The 22,066-nt window shown below is 35.0% G+C and overlaps 2 long non-coding RNA genes across 2 annotated transcripts; one reads left to right on the top strand and one right to left on the bottom strand.

The window, feature by feature from the left end:
- Nucleotides 1-2,356: 2,356 nt before the first annotated feature.
- Nucleotides 2,357-4,829, bottom strand: LOC133863140 (uncharacterized). Its single transcript, XR_009899369.1, has 2 exons — nt 4,650-4,829; nt 2,357-2,532 (listed from the first exon to the last, which is right to left on the bottom strand). It is a non-coding gene; the product is annotated as an uncharacterized LOC133863140 (long non-coding RNA).
- Nucleotides 4,830-12,877: 8,048 nt separating this feature from the next.
- Nucleotides 12,878-13,919, top strand: LOC133858670 (uncharacterized). Its single transcript, XR_009898549.1, has 2 exons — nt 12,878-12,909; nt 13,727-13,919. It is a non-coding gene; the product is annotated as an uncharacterized LOC133858670 (long non-coding RNA).
- The last annotated feature ends 8,147 nt before the right edge of the window (nt 13,920-22,066 follow it).

Here is a 22,066-nt window from a genome sequence, read left to right as displayed (position 1 = left end):
TTACATTCCAAAATAATAACATACGTGCCACAGGCAGCACTAATATTACACAACCATATATTATTCTAATACAAACTAAAGGTCTCTTCCTTAATCAACCTAGCAGCTGCTCCCTTCATTCTTGCAAAAACTCGCATGTGATTGTGGTTAATACCACAATCTCATGCTGTGGTCGAGTGAGTCAACGGTCCTTAACCACATAGTGACACACTAATTTATCTAACAATATACAATGCATCCAAATGATGACAGTTATATCCACATACAATCATGCTCGTTCTTTTACTTTAACTCTTTACTAAAGTCATATCTCTACTTATCACATTATTAGTGCCATATGTTACCACTAAATACTAAGCCATACCTCTTTTAGTGGAATCATACCTCCTTTATTGGAACCATACTTCCTATATTGGAGCCATACCACCTTTGCTGGAGCCATAACCTCATTACCGGAACCATACTTCCAATGCCAGAGCCATAAATCTACTTACTTACCTTATCTCACTATTTCTCCTTCAACATTTGGTTTATCCGTCGGTCTTATCAGTGTTTTGATGCATTGATACCTAAACCTCAGTTCATCAGTTGGTCTACTCAATCCATTTACGCCTTGGTACCTAAACCTCCAGTCATTTTATTAACAGACTCATGACCCGTTTTTTTTTTTTTTTATATACAAACATAAAACGAGTCATCGCAGTGGCACGACTACGTGTCGCTCAGCCAACATATGGCACATGCCCCATAACATGTACCTGATAATCAGAGTATAACATATATCTATCTATGCAACGGAAAACATAAATCTGAATAGCGAAAATTACAACTTATACATCTATCACAACTTAATTACAACATTAAGCCATTTAACGTCTATCTGTTTGAGTCTTTATTAACACAATCATTACATAACAATAATGGCTTAACAAAGAATAAGTGACACAAACGTCACAAGCCATACCTAACCTATAAAATAGTAGACAACCCGTGGTCCGACAATTACAACTGTCGCGGCGAGCTTCAGTCATAATATCCCAAGTACACTGCTACCAACCCATCAACTATACTGAAGTACCTGCAGCCAAAGAAACACCATTTACACGGTTGTGGTGGTATCCACAACCGCATAGGTGAAAGAATGAGTTCACCGCCTTAGCATGAAACATACTAAGACCTCGGTGGTATAAGACTAAATGAGTTTTCACAAAGAACCAACCCTTATTTTATTTTTAGTCATGCGAGCACTATATTAGCCACAATTTACCAATAGCTAATGCAGCAAACACCGACTATTCAGAAGACATTTGAAACATACTATATAGCTATGAACATATGTAGAAGTTCCAGTCATCCCTCCTTGAAAGTTTCTACATATAGACCCCTCTATAATAATAATTTTCATCGGTCGCTCAGACATATGTGCATACGATCACTCCATCACAGATATCACGCATACACATAGGTCATAAGCAAGGAACATGGCATCTTACTCTTCCATACTAGGACAACATCCGTCAACAAAACACTCGCAACATCATCTCTAATCGTATTTCAGCTTCGTGCCTTGAACGTCAGTAGATCATGAGAGCACTAGAGCTAAACTCAATCATGCTAACACGTCTTTCCTGAAGAACAAGAATAGTCAACCTTTCTACTCATAGACATGCCATTACTCGCACCCGGGCAATCATGTATCCATGTACTTTCAAGTTCAATGTATGATCTTAACATATGACTATCCGATAGAAATATACATAAGATCTTTTTCATGAAGACTCTTATGCATACCAATACGTCTAGTAAAACTACTCATAGCATAAAAGTATCTCTCACAAAACAATGCTATATATGTTATGCATGAACTGGGGCTAATAATGCTGCTGATACTGATATGCTGCTGATACTGGTATGCTGCTGATACTGTTATGCTGCTGATACTGATATGCTGTTGATACTGTTATGCTGCTGATATACTGATACTGCTGGTATGTATGCTCTATACTACATGCTCTATGTTCCGTGCTTGACCAGTATATATTTCACTACTGTGTCACGCTGAAATCATGCAGTTGTTAAATCACGTCCTTTTAAAACTAAACAAATCCAACATTTTATCCAACACTTTGAAATCATTCAAAACTTAGTTTCTTTATAAAATCTACATAGTTTCAACATGACATGTTCTCAAACAATTTGCATAATTTAAATCTCAACCGCAGAACTTAAGACTTTAAATATATTTAATACTTTTCACTCTTGCACTATCTCTTAAACATCATTGATATAGTTTAAACATAATCGAAACTAATAAATCATCTCAAAGCATATACATTTCATCATATGGTTGGTTCGGTTTCATAAACAATATATATATTTTTATCAATCCAATACATATAAAAATATATATTTTCTCAGTGAGTGGAATACCCACCTTGGCTGCATTGGACTCCAACTCGAACACTCCTTGGACTCTAGTCACTTGGACTCTACATTGGAGAACCACTTAAAGTCTCCAATCCGAACATGATCCTGCAAACATTGGTAACATTAGACTATGCTATAGAACTCTATACTCTATGACACAAAAGCTACCCACATGCTCACACGTCACGTCACTCGCTTTGAAAGCTATCTAGATATCTTAAGCTATTATTAGATTAGTCATTGGTTATAGGTTCTTATTATATCTTGCTTATTAAGCATAAAGGTGTGTTTACTATTTTTGTTGGTTTACATATCGGGCTTGTTTGGCAAAGACATGTATAGAACAGAACAGAACAGAGTAGTGGGTTGTTAGTTTTTGAAATTAGTAAAAAGTGATGATGTGATATAAAATAAAAAGATTTTGTATAAAAAAGTGAAAAAGTTTTGTACTGTAGTGAATTCTTTTATTTGAATAGTAATAAAAAATTATTGATGTGATATAAAAAAGTGAAAAAAGTGGGAATGTTTTGATGTTGATTAGTAGTGAAAAATATAAAAAAAATGAGAAAAAAAAGTACATGAATAGTACTGTAATGTATTGTTCCTTGACAAACAAGCCCATCATTGTTGTATCACCCTATGATTGTTAACCATTTTCTATAGTTTGTAATTCCTTCACTAAGTTAACAATATATATACATTTTAGTCATATACATGTACATGTACACGTATACATATATAGATATACACATACAACACTTTAGGCTAATCCATTAAGTCTTTCCAACCTAGAACTTTAGTGACTTATACTTAAAGATTATCTTAATGTCTTCAATTATATTAGCCTGAATCCATAATCCATTTATATAATTACTTTACCTACTCATGGGTTTATTCATTCTTTATGTTAATATATTTTATTTGCTCACTTACTCTATGTTGACTTTACTCCTTAATTTATATTAGCATTATCTTGTTCATTTAACCACTTACAACATAATAACTAACTCAACTCCTTTTAGGACATAATTCAAAACTCCGTCACATAACCAAAACCAACTTCTCCGAGACTCTTCCACCACACTAAGTCCATCAATACAACACCACAAACCTCTCATTTCAACTCACATATAAGGTCACCATATGCATGAGTTCTAAAACCAACCTCAATCAATGGCTAAGACATTAACAATTATCAAAAGCCTAAAACCAAACTTCCAAGAATACCAATTCGGTATCTCCACACCAAACCCTCAAAGTTCATCTCCAATTAAGCTAACATCAACCCTAGAACATAAACAAACTTAATCCCTAACAAATAGTCATAAACTAACATAATTATCCCATTTACAAATACAAACCAAATTTAAGGTTTTCATCAAAATACCCATCAAAATCATCTCTATCACTATTACACATACCAAATATAAATACCTAAAACATCGCATGGCCAAGATAGGAAATCCCACCTTTAAAAACCATTTCTAATTTGGTTAGCAACATGAGTAAACTCAAAATCATATCTCCAAAATTCCTAATTCAAAATCCACAACCAAAATCAACTAACATAATCAACCATGAAAGCTACAAGAAACAAAACCCCATGATAAAAACACCATTAGGCCATCACTCCAAAAAATACCATAAACCCTAAATTTTCATCTAAATCAAATCCCATAAAATCCATACCCATTTTCGGATTCAATCCAAAAACACAGACAAAATTAAACTCTAAGATTTCAACAATTCTAACAAATTTAGGGTTTATGCCCATACTTCAACCATTAACAAAATTGGAGTCTTAATCCTTTAATTCAACAACCCATGGCTAAAATTATGTATAGGAATTCACTATATATAAAAACCCCAAGCTAATTTTAGGGATTTAGTCTAACACCCAAAAATTGACCTAACTTAGACAAAATTAGGGATTACGAATTTATCTTAGAATAATCGGTATATTAAACCCCTTTGAAGTTGATAATCACTACTTTAGTCTTGTAGATGATGGGACTTTCACTTGGAAGCAAGACCCATGATCCAAGCTCAAGCTTCACGTGAATGGGGAAAGAAAAGTGAGAAATTCCAGAATTTAAATCTACCAAATCAGCCTTTATAATCACTCATACGTGCTGCTTTAGCTAATTTAAGGTGTGTAATTCATTGCTCAAACCTTAACCCATGTGAAAGAGAATGATGAGCAAGAGGATTTGAGAAATTACCTACTGTTTTCAGCCCATGAAACCGTTACTCTTTGTCCTTCACACGAGCTCAGCCCATTCCCATGCTAATCCGAGCTTGTGTGAAGAAGAGATGAGAGTTGAGAGGGAGAGGAGCTCACGGGTTGGTGGAAAGGAAGAGAGACCGAGTGCTGCTGCGTTTTTAGGGAGAAGAGGAGTGAAAATCTGATTTTGAGAGAGAGAGAGTGTCGTGAACCACATAGAGAGGATAAGGGTTATGCATAAATTCCGAAAATGCCCCCCCACTTTAAGTGATTTTTGAGGGCATTAGTGAAAATTCCTGATTTGGGCTTCAAAAACATCATTCTTATTCTCTTTTCTTGGGCTATCCTTTAAAAGCCCATAGGATAAAATAAAACACTTTGTTTCATTTTACTACATTAAATAGACTTATTTATTTAATCCTAAAATCCCATTAATAATATTCTACCATTTTCTCTTCACTTATCTAAATTAAATCCACAAGTATGATTTTACCACACTAAGTGGGCTTACATTAATTTAATTCCTAATAAACTCATCAAATAATTTCTTGGACATTACATCATATCATACCACAGTATATTCATGCAAACATCATATACATAATGTAGCGCCCCAAATTTTTAGGACATAAATTATAATGGTTTAAATTAATTTTAAAACATTTTTATAAGGAGAAAGAATAACTATGATTATTTATGAAAATAAATATGTATTTTGTTTGCAATTTGATAAAAACTTAAAACAGACCTTAAAATTTGGAATAACGAAAACAGGGTCAAACGAACTCCGTTTTGGTCGATTCAAAATTCTGGACGCTCGTCTTAAAGTCCTCTAGCTACCCTCCAAATTTCATAATTTTTGGACTTTATTTGGTACCCGAAAGCATCCGTGAAAAATAGGACCCCTGTTCTGGACGGAAATTCATATTATTCTTTAATGGGCTATCTTTGGACTTAACCCAACCCATTCCAATTGCTATCTACAAACCCAACCCACATTTCACATGTTAAATTCACATTATTCATTATTGGGCCATCTTTGAACTTAACCCAACCCATTTCATTTGCTATCTACAAACCCAACCCATCTTTGAGATAATAGTAATTTCCTTGAGTGAGAAACTAGGCATAGTAAATTGGTCTAGCAATGAGAATGGTTAAATAATAATAATAATAATAATGTTAGAATAATATATTAAAGTTGAGTGCATTGTGATAGGTAAATTTGAGTGCATTGTGGTAGGTAAGGTTGAGTGCATTATGGTAGGTAAGTTTGAGTGCATTTTTGGGTGCATTGTGGTAGGTAAGTTTGAGTGCATTTTTGAGTGCATTGTGGTAGGTAAGTTTGAGTGCATTTTTGAGTGCATTTTTGAGTGCATTGTGGTAGGTAATTTTGAGTGCATTTTTGAGTGCATTGAGGTAGGTAAGGTTAATTCCCATCCATTGGATCAAAATGTGTCTACTTGATCCTAACCATTTATTCTCTTATAAATAGAACCCAAAATGGAACACAATACCCATCAAGCTTCACTCACACACACACCTAAGGCCAAGAGAGAAAATTGTGAGATTTGTGTAGTTTTGTGTGGTTTAAGGCTTGAAGTGTGAGCTAGGAAGTATTTTGGTAAAAGCTCGATCCCGATGCTAAGGGAAAGTCCAAGTAAGGGAACCCTTTACCCCTTCTCAAATTATTATATTATTTTAATTATTCCTTTATTTGCAAAATTTCGATTAACTATTTTGATTCGGTATTTCAAATTATTTTATTTATATAAATGATTTGTTGGTTTTGATATGAAAGTTTTGAGTATAAAAATGATATTCTTGAAATCGTGATTTTGAGTAAAAAACCCTCCAACACGTTGCCCTATATATACTAGTAAAGAATGAGAAAGTTTTGTGAGAAGATATACAAGAAAAGAATGAGAAAGTTTTGGGAGAAAAACTCTTTGAGTTATATATAAAGGAGAAATATTTTTGAAAAGGGCACGTGTGTGGAGGAGACTATTATTTGGGCCCTAGACCCGCAGAGATTCGAGACCTTTCAAGATTTAGCTCAGTACCGTAGCTCGAGATGGAAGCGCACCCGCTGGTTCGCTTAGTGACAGCGGTATCTGTCTCTATGTCAGTCTAAGTGCACTTCAATTAATTAGCTGATGGGGGTGGGGCCTGTGGCCACAGGTAAACCGCGTTACTCACCCAAGGTCACAGCAACGACCGCGCAACCCTACGTACACAGGGCGTAATAGTGTATTGGGCATACTATGAGTAATGATTATTTCAAATATATATATATATATATTATCTTGTGTATAAAAAGGGAGTTTTTGACAAATGTTTTGGGAGATATTTAAAGTGAGTTTTTGACAAATGTTTTGGAGATTTATAAAAGGGAGTTTTTGACAAATGTTTTGGAGATTTTCAAAAGAATTTAACTCAACTGTTTTATGGTTGAGGATTCCTTACTGAGCATGTTTTTTTGTGCTCACCCCTTATTTTGTTTTTGTTTTCAGGTTATGAACAGAGAGACGTAGGTGGCCGGGATGGGATCTAGGAATGCATTAGGACATTTCATTTATATTACCCCATAATTTTCAGTTATTGTATTTTTACAATTAAATGACCGTTTCCGCATTTATTAAAAACTCTGAGATTTTGAAACCATTATTATTTTTATTTATTTAAATCAGCATACTAGTTAAGATATTTGGCAGACCTTACGAATCTTTGCAGTTTAAAGAGAAAAGTGACGAACCTAACCCATAGCGGTTTGGGGGCGTTACAGTTTTGGTATCAGAGCAAAGGTTATAAGGTTCTGTAGACTTTAGGAGCTAGATCATTAAGATAGACTTAGTGGGGTAATGGGAAATCACATTCCGGCCTAGCAGAGTCCGTCTTTTCTTGTTTTGTATTCAGTGCTAGGGAATCATTCCCTATTTTTTTTAACACTTCGCTAAGGATTGCAGGGGAACAACGGAATACTACGCCTGCACGTGTATATACCCTAACTCCAGGTGATGTAGCCGCGTCAAACGAAGTAGTGACGGGTACACTTTTGATTTCATTCCACCAGGTTACTGTACTCTTTGACTCTGGTACAACGCATTCAATTATGTCATACTCTTTTCACGAGACTATAACTTGATGTCTGAGTAGTTAGAAGTAGACCTAGCAGTAGCTACCCCTGTAGGGAATTGCATCATAGCAGTTTGACTTTGTGAACCCTAGGATTGATCTTATTAAGGTTGAAGTCTCTAAGTTGGAATCAATACTAAGTGTTAAGTTGTACAATCTTTCTCGAGGAATAGCGAATTGCATCGGTTATAGATCAACTTGTTTTGGATGATTAGGTATTGATGACCACAATATTTTGAGGTATAGTCATGATTTATGAAATGCTTTTAAGGATAAAGATTTATAGAAATTCGGATGCTTAATAACTTGGCAGATTTATGGATATTAAGTCAATAAATATATTAAGCATCACGTAGATATTTTATGTGCTTGGTGATTATATTGAGGTTTAGAGATTTCTTGATTTACTGTAGGATGTAAACAAAGATATTATGATCTGGAATCTGGTATTCTTTTGGAGATGGACACTTAATCTATAGATACTGATTCATGTGTTTTAAGGACATATAAGAGAATAAGTTGATCGAGTAAATTGAGGATATTTGGAGCAATTATATTTTTGTGATCAGATAACTTTAGTGAAGATAGAATATATTGAGGAATTATTGAAGTTTTCCAGAGGATAAGATAATCCACATAATAAGATGAATCTTTCGGAAGATCTTAAGTTTGAGAAATGCTCTAGTTATCAATTTGAGGATGATTGAGGTAAACCATATCTTGATTTATAGATTGATGCTTAGTGTAAGTTCCTGATGTGATTTTCGTATTTGAGGTCTAAGGAATAAACATATATGGAGAATAGGTTATGATATACCACTTATATTGATGCCTAGTTGAATTTTAGAAAAGTGAGTAATGCTATGTGAAGGACAAAAGGAAGTTGTTCCTAAATTAGGCTACAGGAATATGATAATTGATTATTAGATGTTGATAACACATTGATTTTTGGAGATGACTGATTTATATATATTTGAGGAAATTAGTTGATCAAATGATTTAATGATTTTTGGAGAGATTATTTTCCCTATGCATCTGACGAACTTTGGAGAAGTTTATATATATTTGAGGTCTTTATGGAGCTTAAGTCAAATAAAATTTTGATCATGTGATTCATTGATTCTCTTAGATATCCTTGCTTGGCAGATAAGTTTATAATTAGCAGATCTGAGTATTGATTGACTGCATAACTAAGTTGGAGTAATACTAAGATTTTAATCTATTGAAATTTGAGGATGATAGTAATTATGCAGAAATAGAAAGAAGAACATAGTACCAAAAGGATTATACTGAGTTTAAGACCATAGTTCAAAGGATTACAGACATATTAGATGATAAGAATAGTACATAGAGAATAATTATTGTCTTACTAGATGAACCACTTTGGATTTAAAGAAAAACCATAGACTTGCAAATCGGACCTTTTTGCATCATTCCCGGAGAGTTCATACCTACAGGTATTTCATAGTACTGCAGTTAGTTATTTATTTTGTTAGTAAAGAATTGCTAGATCAAATAGAATACCTGGCTAAGCCTCAGAGCGGAAAACCCTAAGATCTTGGACTGCATGCAAGAGATCCTGGTATTGTTCTTGGAGACGATTAGAATTCTGCTCCAAGTCAGCGTACCTCTTTTCCAAGTCTTTCGCACACGAATCTACCAACTTCTTCAGCTTTTTATTCTCTTGTTGAAGAACCCGATTTCTTCGCCTAAAATCTATATACATTCGCTGCAAAGTCGAAATTTGAGCTTTCAGGGTTTGAACTTCATTTCCCCGGACTTGGAGACGCCGAGCCATATTTGAAACCGAAGAGGCACCCTGAATACTGAAAGCCAAAGAGTCATTGATGGCTTGAGCATCCGTCCTATCCGCCAACAACTTTTCATCTCGAGGAGTTATGATGCCTTCAGCCACGGATGCAGCTACTGCATCATTCAGCATCACAGAGTCATTTGTCAGAAGAGGACCTCTCTGAGATAGGAACAAGGGACGCCAAATTTCTGGTACTACAGGCGCATCATTTAGATCAAAATTATTTTGAGAAGATGAAGAAGCCATTTTTTTGGAAAAGACTAAGAAATGAAGATATGATCTGAAGGAGTAAAGATAGAAATGAGGCTGTTGTTTGAAAGATCTGAAGGAAAGGAAAGAGGATTTAATCAGTGAACGAGACGCAGTCTAATCAAACGTCATTCTGAGCGTAGCTGCCACTACCACTAGCAGACAGCTCTCGAATCACGAGACTTCTTTCTTTTTCAACTTTCACCATTTTCACCTTCTCGAATTCCGAATTCACCAAGACTTTTCCGGATTTCGCGCCGCACTTTTCGTGCCTAGCAGATGTGGAAGAGCATCCCGAGAATGAGCTGGATGAGCGTTTCGAGAAAGGTAGGAAGATTTTTCGATCCACTGTCGGTACCACTTGCATCGACCCTTCTCAAATTTTCTCTATAAATTCGCTCATCTTCTCCATTGCAAAGCACACCTCTGAACTCTCAACCCTTCATACTTTGAGAGCCAAAATTTTTCTTATGGTCTGAGCTTTCATCGCTTCCTGAGAGGGAAGATGAAAATTTCATAACCAAATTTCCAAACCTAAAGTTAGAAAAATGCAGCATCACAACCAGATTCACAAACATCGAAGCAAGATTATTTTTGATCATATCATCCAGAAGCAAGATTATCCTTGATCACGCTTCTGAGATGAAGTATCTTTCTCTTCCTTCGCATCACCATAAACATTTCTGGCATCTACTTTCAATCCGGTGATGGCGATCTATGACAGAAGAGAGAGAGCACTACGATATGAGTACCACACTCATATCCTTTCCGGATTACTTGCCTTGACTTGACTTTCCTTCCTGGATTCCATGTTTCCATTTAGCAAGCTTTCCACCAAGACTATCTGGAAACATCTGCACAAAGGAAATGTTATACAAGAAATTTTTCCTGTAATGAGGATTTCTTAAATAAAGTTTAGATTTTCAATTATGATGATGTTTTGAAGTATGAATATGATATGTTTTGGCTGATTCGAGTACTTTTGAGTATATTGAAATTTTGATGAACTGTCGGGATTCTAAAGAAAGATTTCCAATCTGATTTATATGGGATGAGTTTGAGGTTTAAAAGATTAATATCAATTCTATGATAGTAGCCAGTGATTACGGATTTTGATGATAGGTTAAGGCAATTCTGAATTTACGGAACTAGAAATATATGATTTTGTTATTGGAGGAATTTTTGGTGTTATAGAAATATGATTTGCACAATTATTGTTGGAAAACAACATGTTATGATTAAATCCCATTTTGAGGTTTATTTGGACCAGAATAATTTTTATGGGATAATACTGTGGAGACTAGGTTTCGATACATTTCTGATATTGATGCTTAGTTGATTTTTGGAAAGTGAGAAATACTACATGGCGGTAAATGGAATCAATTATATATCAGTTGATATGATTAAGGAAAATGATTATGTTATTTGAGGTTTAAGTCTTGAATTGAAATTTGCTGATTTACAGACTTGATGTTCATACTTGATGATCTTAGAATTTCTGCATCATTAATAGATATTAAGTATATCGTTGATGATTAAATGATGTATACTTCGAGGTTAAATCTTGCAATGGAATGCAAAGATATTGCCTGATTATAATTTGAGGTTTACCTATGATTAGAGACAAGATTTGGAATGTTATTATCTTACACACTTTTGTTGATAAAGGAAATAAAGATTATATTGTAGGACCTGATCTTAAGCCTTTATACCTTTGTCATGATATTAAGGATAGTTATGATTGATTTGATTTACGTGTCTAGGATATGATCTATGTTTTTGAGGTTTGAAGAATTAAGACTGTCTTACTTGAGGATAGGAACAGTTGAATTTAGAAATAACGTTTAAGGATTTTCTAATGGAAATGGAAGCGATGTGGATAGTGATGGTTACATTGGAAGTCATAGTTATGACAAGATAGTATAAAATATGCATTAGTTTCTTTATTTGGAGAAAACTTTATAGTTTACGAATTTCGGGGACGAAATTCTGTTAAGGGGGGAAGAATGTAGCGCCCCAAATTTTTAGGACATAAATTATAATGGTTTAAATTAATTTTAAAACATTTTTATAAGGAGAAAGAATAACTATGATTATTTATGAAAATAAATATGTATTTTGTTTGCAATTTGATAAAAACTTAAAACAGACCTTAAACTTTGGAATAACGAAAACAGGGTCAAACGAACTCCGTTTTGGTCGATTCAAAATTCTGGACGCTCGTCTTAAAGTCCTCTAGCTACCCTCCAAATTTCATAATTTTTGGACTTTATTTGGTACCCGAAAGCATCCGTGAAAAATAGGACCCCTGTTCTGGACGGAAATTCATATTATTCTTTAATGGGCTATCTTTGGACTTAACCCAACCCATTCCAATTGCTATCTACAAACCCAACCCACATTTCACATGTTAAATTCACATTATTCATTATTGGGCCATCTTTGAACTTAACCCAACCCATTTCATTTGCTATCTACAAACCCAACCCATCTTTGAGATAATAGTAATTTCCTTGAGTGAGAAACTAGGCATAGTAAATTGGTCTAGCAATGAGAATGGTTAAATAATAATAATAATAATAATGTTAGAATAATATATTAAAGTTGAGTGCATTGTGATAGGTAAATTTGAGTGCATTGGTAGGTAAGGTTGAGTGCATTATGGTAGGTAAGTTTGAGTGCATTTTTGGGTGCATTGTGGTAGGTAAGTTTGAGTGCATTTTTGAGTGCATTGTGGTAGGTAAGTTTGAGTGCATTTTTTAGTGCATTTTTGAGTGCATTGTGGTAGGTAATTTTGAGTGCATTTTTGAGTGCATTGAGGTAGGTAAGGTTAATTCCCATCCATTGGATCAAAATGTGTCTACTTGATCTTAACCATTTATTCTCTTATAAATAGAACCCAAAATGGAACACAATACCCATCAAGCTTCACTCACACACACACCTAAGGCCAAGAGAGAAAATTGTGAGATTTGTGTAGTTTTGTGTGGTTTAAGGCTTGAAGTGTGAGCTAGGAAGTATTTTGGTAAAAGCTCGATCCCGATGCTAAGGGAAAGTCCAAGTAAGGGAACCCTTTACCCCTTCTCAAATTATTATATTATTTTAATTATTCCTTTATTTGCAAAATTTCGATTAACTATTTTGATTCGGTATTTCAAATTATTTTATTTATATAAATGATTTGTTGGTTTTGATATGAAAGTTTTGAGTATAAAAATGATATTCTTGAAATCGTGATTTTGAGTAAAAAACCCTCCAACACGTTGCCCTATATATACTAGTAAAGAATGAGAAAGTTTTGTGAGAAGATATACAAGAAAAGAATGAGAAAGTTTTGGGAGAAAAACTCTTTGAGTTATATATAAAGGAGAAATATTTTTGAAAAGGGCACGTGTGTGGAGGAGACTATTATTTGGGCCCTAGACCCGCAGAGATTCGAGACCCTTCAAGATTTAGCTCGGTACCGTAGCTCGAGATGGAAGCGCACCCGCTGGTTCGCTTAGTGACAGCGGTATCTGTCTCTATGTCAGTCTAAGTGCACTTCAATTAATTAGCTGATGGGGGTGGGGCCTGTGGCCACAGGTAAACCGCGTTACTCACCCAAGGTCACAGCAACGACCGCGCAACCCTAAGTACACAGGGCGTAATAGTGTATTGGGCATACTATGAGTAATGATTATTTCAAATATATATATATATATATTATCTTGTGTATAAAAAGGGAGTTTTTGACAAATGTTTTGGGAGATATTTAAAGTGAGTTTTTGACAAATGTTTTGGAGATTTTCAAAAGAATTTAACTCAACTGTTTTATGGTTGAGGATTCCTTACTGAGCATGTTTTTTTGTGCTCACCCCTTATTTTGTTTTTGATTTCAGGTTATGAACAGAGAGACGTAGGTGGCCGGGATGGGATCTAGGAATGCATTAGGACATTTCATTTATATTACCCCATAATTTTCAGTTATTGTATTTTTACAATTAAATGACCGTTTCCGCATTTATTAAAAACTCTGAGATTTTGAAACCATTATTATTTTTATTTATTTAAATCAGCATACTAGTTAAGATATTTGGCAGACCTTACGAATCTTTGCAGTTTAAAGAGAAAAGTGACGAACCTAACCCATAGCGGTTTGGGGGCGTTACACATAATTTCAACCAAAACATGTTACACATATTAAATGTCAAACATCGCGCATACAATTAAATAAAACAGCAATCGCTATATTGCTAAAGACTAAGCTACACATATCATCCTCTGTGAATAAAAAATACTCACAGTAATTCTTTTGGCTTCGGGAAAACATTCACAGATATAATCACTGCAATATATACATATATAATACAAGCAAATAGTGAATTAGTATAATTCACTAAACATACAATTTAACCCTATACTCATTTTTTATTTTTTAATCCTATTATTATTTCAATATAGTAATAGCGTATAAAATCCTTTAATTATAATGTTACATATTTCATGTGGGCATTGTAATTGTGTTTCTTAAATTACTAAAATACTCATTTTCCATAAAAATGCTTCTTTCACTTTTAAAACATAATACATCATAGTAGATATAACAATAAGTAATTGTTATACTTATAAAATAAGCCTAATTGAGCAAAGTAATGGCATCTATATATATATAATGCCTAATAACATTTTAAATTCATTCGGGCATTACAACGGCATGATTTATAAACCTTTTACGTCATATGAAAAGCCTTGTTTTAAAACAACCTTTAAAAACATTAGAATACTAATAACCTTATAACAATATAAGATTTAAAACTGATAGAAATCTTTCCAAAATGTCTTTAGGATATTTTGTAAAACACACTAAAATAATATCCATTTTCTTTTCTCAATCTTTTCTTCTTCTTCTCTTCTACATAATCTCCTTCCTCATCCTTTCTTATTTTATTACACTATCCACTTTCTTTTCTTTCTTATCTTAACTCCTCTATCCTTAAGACATAAAAACCAACTTAAGGACTTTAGAAACTTACCTCCAAATTTCCCTAGGATATCTTGTGAAATACACAACACTCCTACACACTAAATTCGGCCAAGAGAGTGTGATGGAGAGGATCCTTTTCCTTTTCTTCTTTCTCCAAGGCTGAACCAAAAGAGGGAGATGGAGAGGATCTGGTTTCCTGTTATTCCTTCTTATGCCAATCCGAAAGGTAGAGAGAGTTTAGAGATATATATATGCATGAAGAAGAAGAGAGAGTTCTCCTTCTTTTGAATCGAAACTAAAAGATAAAGAGCAAGAGTTTTCATGCTACTGAATCTTTGGAGGAAGTGATGCAGAGAGATATGAAAGAACTAGAGAAATCAAGAGAATAGAAGAAAGAGAACTTACCAAAGGCTGCTGTCCAAGGGAAAAGAAGATGAATTCTTCTTCTTTGATTTCCTTCTTTTAGATTCTAATTATGCACAACAAAGAAACGAAGAATGCTGCTGAATTGAGAGAACATCAGAGCTTCCATGCTCTGATTTCTGTCGCAAAAACAGAAAAAGAACACTAAGAAAGAAAGAGAGAATCGAGAGAGAGTTTTGAGAGAATTCTTGAAGAAGAAGTTGATGTGAATGAAAGGAGAGGTGCCTCACTATTTATACAAATTTGGACGGTCTAGATCAATCATTTTGATCTAATCTAAAGGCTGAAAAAAAAAAACTTGGAGAACAAGTTTGATGAGTCACTCGCAATCATTATCTTCCAAATATCTTCTTATCTTCATTTTCCATCTAACGGTTGAGAGGAATTCGTGGGAATTAAGTTTTGGTGAGTCTCAAGGTGAGGTGTTGCTGTGATGATTAACTCCATGAGCTTTGCAATGAATCATCAAATGTGATGATGATTTGATAAAAATCGAAGGACAGGTGTTCAGTGCATGAATCTACATTTCTGCAGAAAATCGATCGATCGAATTTCGCTCGATCGATTTAGACTCATATACACTTATACATATATTTCCAATAAATATATAATCTCTTACATATTTATATCTAAATTGATGAATATTTATTCCATATATATATATATATTATTCCTATTATTAAGCCTTAAATTATATTTTAAAATATTTTATTCAATATCTTAAAATACGGGGTGTTACACTTACACAGAAGATGTCATAAAACTATAACGTCCTTTATACATTAGGCGTCACAAAATAATGATGTTTGATACATAAGAATGATATTTAATACAAAATAATGACGTTTGATACATAGACGACCTTTACTAGTTGAGAGCAAAGGGAAGACCTGAAGAGAAAGATGAAAAATTTAGGATTTTTATCATTTAAAACTTCCCACGATGTCATGGCGGTAGATTAACGTTGAAAATTAAATGACTTCTAAATTACCAGTATGTGCGTGTGTGTGTGTGTGTGTGAATAACGTGCGCAACAAAATATTAAATGCATAATTTAAAGGAGACAAATATTTTGTTGACAAAGTGGAAACTTAATAAAGAGAAAAACCACTTCGGGGCAACCAAACCCAAGAAATCCACTATCAGAAGACAAAGCTAGTATATATACAGTAACACTCACATAAATGATGCAGCGATCATATCTAACACTCTGACAGGTAACCCAATGTGAAGGCCTCCCAACCAAGTCTCCTACTTGAAGAGATCTTTTATGAATTCATTTACCGTAGGGTTTCTCCCTAAGATAGACTTCAGCACGAGCAAAGTAACCACACACCGGCAACCCTTAGAGAGTTAGCAGATCTTCATAATGTCTACCTAAATACCTTTTCTAAGTACAAAAGAATTCAACACTAAATTCATGATTTTTACATGCCTAGAGGCCTTTATTTATATAGGCTTTAGAAGACCTAAATAGACACTGATTCAGTTTTCTCTAGGCGGTGTCCAGATGCAAGTTGAGGCTGTCCGGATGGACAACTCTGTAACCGACTTTTCATAACACGCTTCACACAATACCATATCAGGGCCGCGTCCGGATGGTGTTGCCCTAGCATTTGGACGGTTGCACTTCTGCTGCACATAAATACCATAATAAGGACTGCGTTCAGACAGTGTTGCCCTGACGTCCAGACGGTTGTAATTCTTCTCCACGTCTTTCCTTATCAAGGATAGCATCCGGATGATGTTGCCTTGTCCAAACGGATGCAGTTGTCTTTCCATATCTGTATTTATGAAGGAAATCTGATTTCTTGTCAAACACTGATGAGCATCCGAACATGTTGTCGCAACGTCCGGTCGGATGTAACCTTGAACTGTTCGAAACTTCTGGACACTGATGGGCGTCCGGACGGTATTACCACGTCGTCTGGACAAATGTTGCTGACTGGTGAGCGTCCGGACGCTTTACTGGGCCGCCCGAACGGAAACAAAGGATCCGACTTTTCTGAGTTGGAATCTGCACAAAATCTTCCTTGCACATTGAAATAGCCTTCTTCCAGCTTATGACACTGGAACTTGTTATAATAAGGCTCTTTCCATCTTAGAGAAATAAACTCTAAATACTTTGAAGATTCTAGAATATATGGCATCCCTGTGAAAACAACAACATTACATGATAGCGACTTTGTCAACAGAATGCAGTTAATAAAAAACTAACAAACTCCCCCTTTGGCTATTCTGGGACAAAAATACTTGACCGGTTAAATATACATTCCTAGTCCAAAACTAAGAATACTCCCCAGGTAAATAGAGTATAGAAAAACCACAGTTATAAAATACTCCCCCTAGATGTCTCAACAAGACAAGGGTAAACAAAGTATATAGTAACCCAAAATTACAGTTCCAAAGTCCAAACACAAAAAAAAGAAAACTGTAAAAAACCCAAATAATCATAAGTTTGTAAAACAATTGATAAAGGGAGGAACAAAAATCCTCAAAGCACCAAATCCTACTGATCCACTGAACCAAGTGACGGAGAAAAATCTGTTCATTAATTTGGATTTGTGCTACTTCGGCTTCTAGCTCCTAAAGCCGGGAACCATAAACTGAAAAACTTTAGTTACTTGAGTTTACAAAGCCTGAACCTGATTATCCGCAGATTGAAATCTTCTAGTCAACTGGTCTGCAAGATAAATGAGAAGATTCGCCACTAAACCTCTAATTGGTGCATATCCGAAGAAAGATGCTACGGAAGGCTCTGCATGAGCTGGGAGAAAAGCTCATCTAAATCCTGAGACCTTTGGAAATTGAAACATATAACTTCAACAATAGCCTGTTTTCCAAACAATCCATCTGTCGGATATTGTGCGGGGAGCTACTGAACAACCTATTCCTAAAAAGATTTAAACAAAAATCCATCCAAAAATAACACCACAAAGAAATTTTAGATCCGGTTAGTTCAAAAAAGAATGTGGTATTATGACAATTCTCAACTGGAGGCCCAAGTATTACAAAAGCAAATATCACAATCCAAATGACCTAGATATAGCAATATCAACCCAACACACAAACAGGAAAGGATTTTCATGCACAATATTTCAATAAAATATTCCAAATAACAAATATTCCAATATTCTAAAAAGCACAAAAACTTAAAAGAATAAAGGAAGACACAACAAATATCATGGAACGAGAAGAGATGTGCAGAGAATGTTAAAATCTCGGGAGAAATCCGTGAAACAAATACGCAATATGACATGATTAATCAATAAAAATGCAGTGTTGTGCGGATGGTAGAGAAAGCAAAGAGACAGATAAGAACCTGTATGGATCGCATCCGGACATGTTACCAATGCATCCGGACGGTCCACTTGCCAGACTAGCAATTGACAAGAACGCATGCGTCCGGACTCTAAGCCATATCCGTCCGGACGGTTCACACTAAAAAGCTGAAAACATAGGAAAATTTGCAAAAATAATAATTTTTCCTAAAGTTAGCTTCAGAACACCCATGTATAAATAACTGATAAGACAATAAAATAGCAATTCAAAAATATGCAAAGCTATAAATGAGAGTTAAGCATTCAATTAGCACAAATTTTCCTACAGATAGAAATTTTAAAAAGATTACTCAACTCATGCAATGCGTGTGTATGAAAGCTTTCTCAATAAGGTATGAAGTTCACTGATATGATTTAAAGCAATTGGATTTTCTAAATAAGAGATAAAATCAAAGATAAATCTATCAAAAGTCAAACCTTATTTTACTAGGGCCTAGCCATCCTCATCTAATACAGCCCCCCTAAGCTGCAAGACTTTTCTTTTATTTAGTCCTTTAGTGACCGTCTATTTTTGCAATGATTTGGTCTCTAACTGTTTCTATAGAGACAAGTTCAAGAACAGATTTATAGCACCATAAGCAGTGGATCTTTTAATTTATCCATATTTATTGATTTTTGAATGCCTTTTATCACTTGGTGCTGCAACCTAGAAAGAATGCTAGAATTTTTAGGTTTTAGGTTCAACTAGCGAGTTAGTATTTAACCATCTTAACAAAAAAATCTCTCCCTTATCATAATTTCTAGAGGCTAAAAATTAGAGAGAAAAAAATGTACCTTAGGGGAGCTTTGGATAGTGCACAATTTTTCATCGCATGAGAAAAGCAACTATCTATCATTAAGATGCAACATGTAAACTCAGTAGATATCAGGCATAAACTCTCAATCATATATCGGCATATTTAGTCAATGGTCAATGTACAATGAACTGGGATATCAGCCAAAAACACATGCAATATCTGAAAAGCTATCAAAAGGAAAAAAAAAAAAAAAAAAAAAAATCTGCATCTTTTCCCCATTTTTTTTTTTTTTTTTTTGTTTTAATAAAAAATAGACAAAAATAAAATATAAACATGCTAGATGAAAATAAATGCACAAACACTTCCTAGCATATGTGATAAAATCAAACCTGTTCACACAAAAGGTTTAAAATTTACCAAGACAGAAAGACAATAGCATGATGTGCTTTTTCTATCAACCCTAAATAGTACCTGCAGAAATTTCTCAAGACAACAAGAGAAAATATGGGGGATAAAATAAATGGTTCCTTAAACAGAATGTAAGGCATGAATAAAATATGACATAATAAACAATACAATGCAAACATACCTGACATGCACTAAGATTTAGGAACCAAAATCCTAGGCATGGTCAGACTTCACCTTTACTAGGTGAGTCCACTACCTCTCAAGGGGTGAATGGTCTCATCATTCTTGACCCATACTTGCTTGACCCGTGGAGGTGGTTTGCGGGTCTTGTCCATGTTGGCCATTCTCATTAGCATACCTTGCATCAGGCTCAACAGCCCCCCATAGCCATGGTTGTTATTGGGCTTCTGCGGCTTTCTTTTGTAGCGCCTTGATTTGTTCTTCTTTGGTTTGCCACTCTGATTGGCAGGAACAAACTTCTACTGATGTCGTGGAGCCTGATGTACCGTCAGAGGTAGAGTGCTTGATGTAGCTCTTGTTGGCAGCTCCCTCTGAACCTTCGACTTCTGAGCTTGGAGTTGTGGACATTTGAGTCGGATGTGACTGGTGATGCCGCAGTGATCACAGGTAGGCAAGCTTCTTTTGTTTTAATGCTTCTTGATAGTCTTTGTAAATTTTAGGTTATCATTCTTACAAATAACACTGTCCTTACCTTTTATATGTCTCCTATGTGGAGGCATATATTTGGACTGAGGAAGATTTTTCACCTTTGCCTTTCTTCGGAGCATCCTGATTAAACAGAAAACAATTTGGTCTAATGTGACTAACCTTCCCACAATTATGACACGTAGGGACAAACTTACCATGAGCTTGTGTACCTGTATCTTTGGATTTAGGCTTCACACAACTATTTAAGCAAGAATTTTCAAAATTATCCAAACAAGCAGTATCTACTATCACAGGCTTAATAGAATCTAATTCAGAATATGAAGCATGTGAAGTAGAAGCACTTAAATCATCGACAATTAAGTCAGGCTTGTTAGAAATATCTGAATGAATACAAAGCATGCTCTTTAAATTATCACTAGATAATTTTTTCAAGAGGTCTTCAGATTTTTTTTAGTTTATTCACAAAAGTAACAATAGTGTCAAATAGCATGGTATTCTCAGATTTTAAAGAGTCAATCAAAGCATGTGATTAAGACAATTTAATGATTAAAGACTCTTTTTCTTGCTTAACCTTTTTGAGCTCTTCATTGGAATTTTTAAAATTTTTACTCAGGTTAAGAAAATTCTCAAGGAGTTCAGTATCAAAATTCTTTTCAGATAACATAGAAGAATTTATGATAAAATAAGTCAACAAAAATATGGATCACACTCAGGAGATTAGTCCAAAAGGAGTGTACCCACTCTGATACCAATTGAAAATTAAATGACTTCTAAATTACAGTGTGTGTGTGTGAATAATGTGTGCAACAAAATATTAAATGCGGACTTTAAAGAAGACAAACATTTTGTTAACAAAGTGGAAACTCAATGAAGAGAAAAACCACTTCGGGGCAGCCAAACCCAGGAAATCCACTATAAGAAGACAAAGTTAGTACATAGACAGTAACACTCATATACCCGATGCAGTGATCGTATCTAGCATTCTGACACGTAACCCAACGTGAATGCCTCCCAACCAAGTCTTATTTAAAGGGGTCTTTTATGGATTCCTTTACCTTATGGTTCCTTCGTAAAATAGACTTCAGCACTAACAAAGTAACCACACACTGGCAACCCTTAAAGAGCTAGCAAATCTTCACAATGTCTACCTAAACACTTTCTCTAAGTACAGAAGAATTCAACACTGAATTCATGATTTTTACATGCCTAGAGGCCTTTATTTATAGGTTACAGAAGACCTAAATCGACACTGATTCGGTTTTCTCTAGGCGGCATCCGAACGCAAGCTGAGGCCGTCCGGACGGAAAACTGTGCAACCTACTTTCCATAACGCGCTTCACGCAATACCATATCAAGGCCGCGTCCGAACGGTGTTGCCTTAGCGTTCGGATAGTTGCACTTCTGCTGCACGTAAATACCATAATAAGGACTGCGTTCGGATGGTTTCAATTCTTCTCCACTTCTTGCCTTATCAAGGATAGCGCCCAGACGATGTTGCCTTGTCGTCCGGACGGATGCAGTTGTCTTTCCATATCTGTGTCTGTGAAGAAAATTTGATTTCTTGTCAAAAACTGATGAGCGTCCGGAAGTATTGCTGCGACGTCTAGACGGATGAAACCTTGAACTGTTCGAAACTTCTAGACATTGATGGGTGTCCAGACGGTATTACCACGTCGT

This window comes from Alnus glutinosa, chromosome 1, assembly GCF_958979055.1.
Source record: "Alnus glutinosa chromosome 1, dhAlnGlut1.1, whole genome shotgun sequence".
Taxonomy (NCBI): Eukaryota; Viridiplantae; Streptophyta; class Magnoliopsida; order Fagales; family Betulaceae; genus Alnus; species Alnus glutinosa.
The sequence above is the reverse complement of the archived record's forward strand: the minus strand, read 5'-3'. Positions and strand labels throughout refer to the sequence as shown.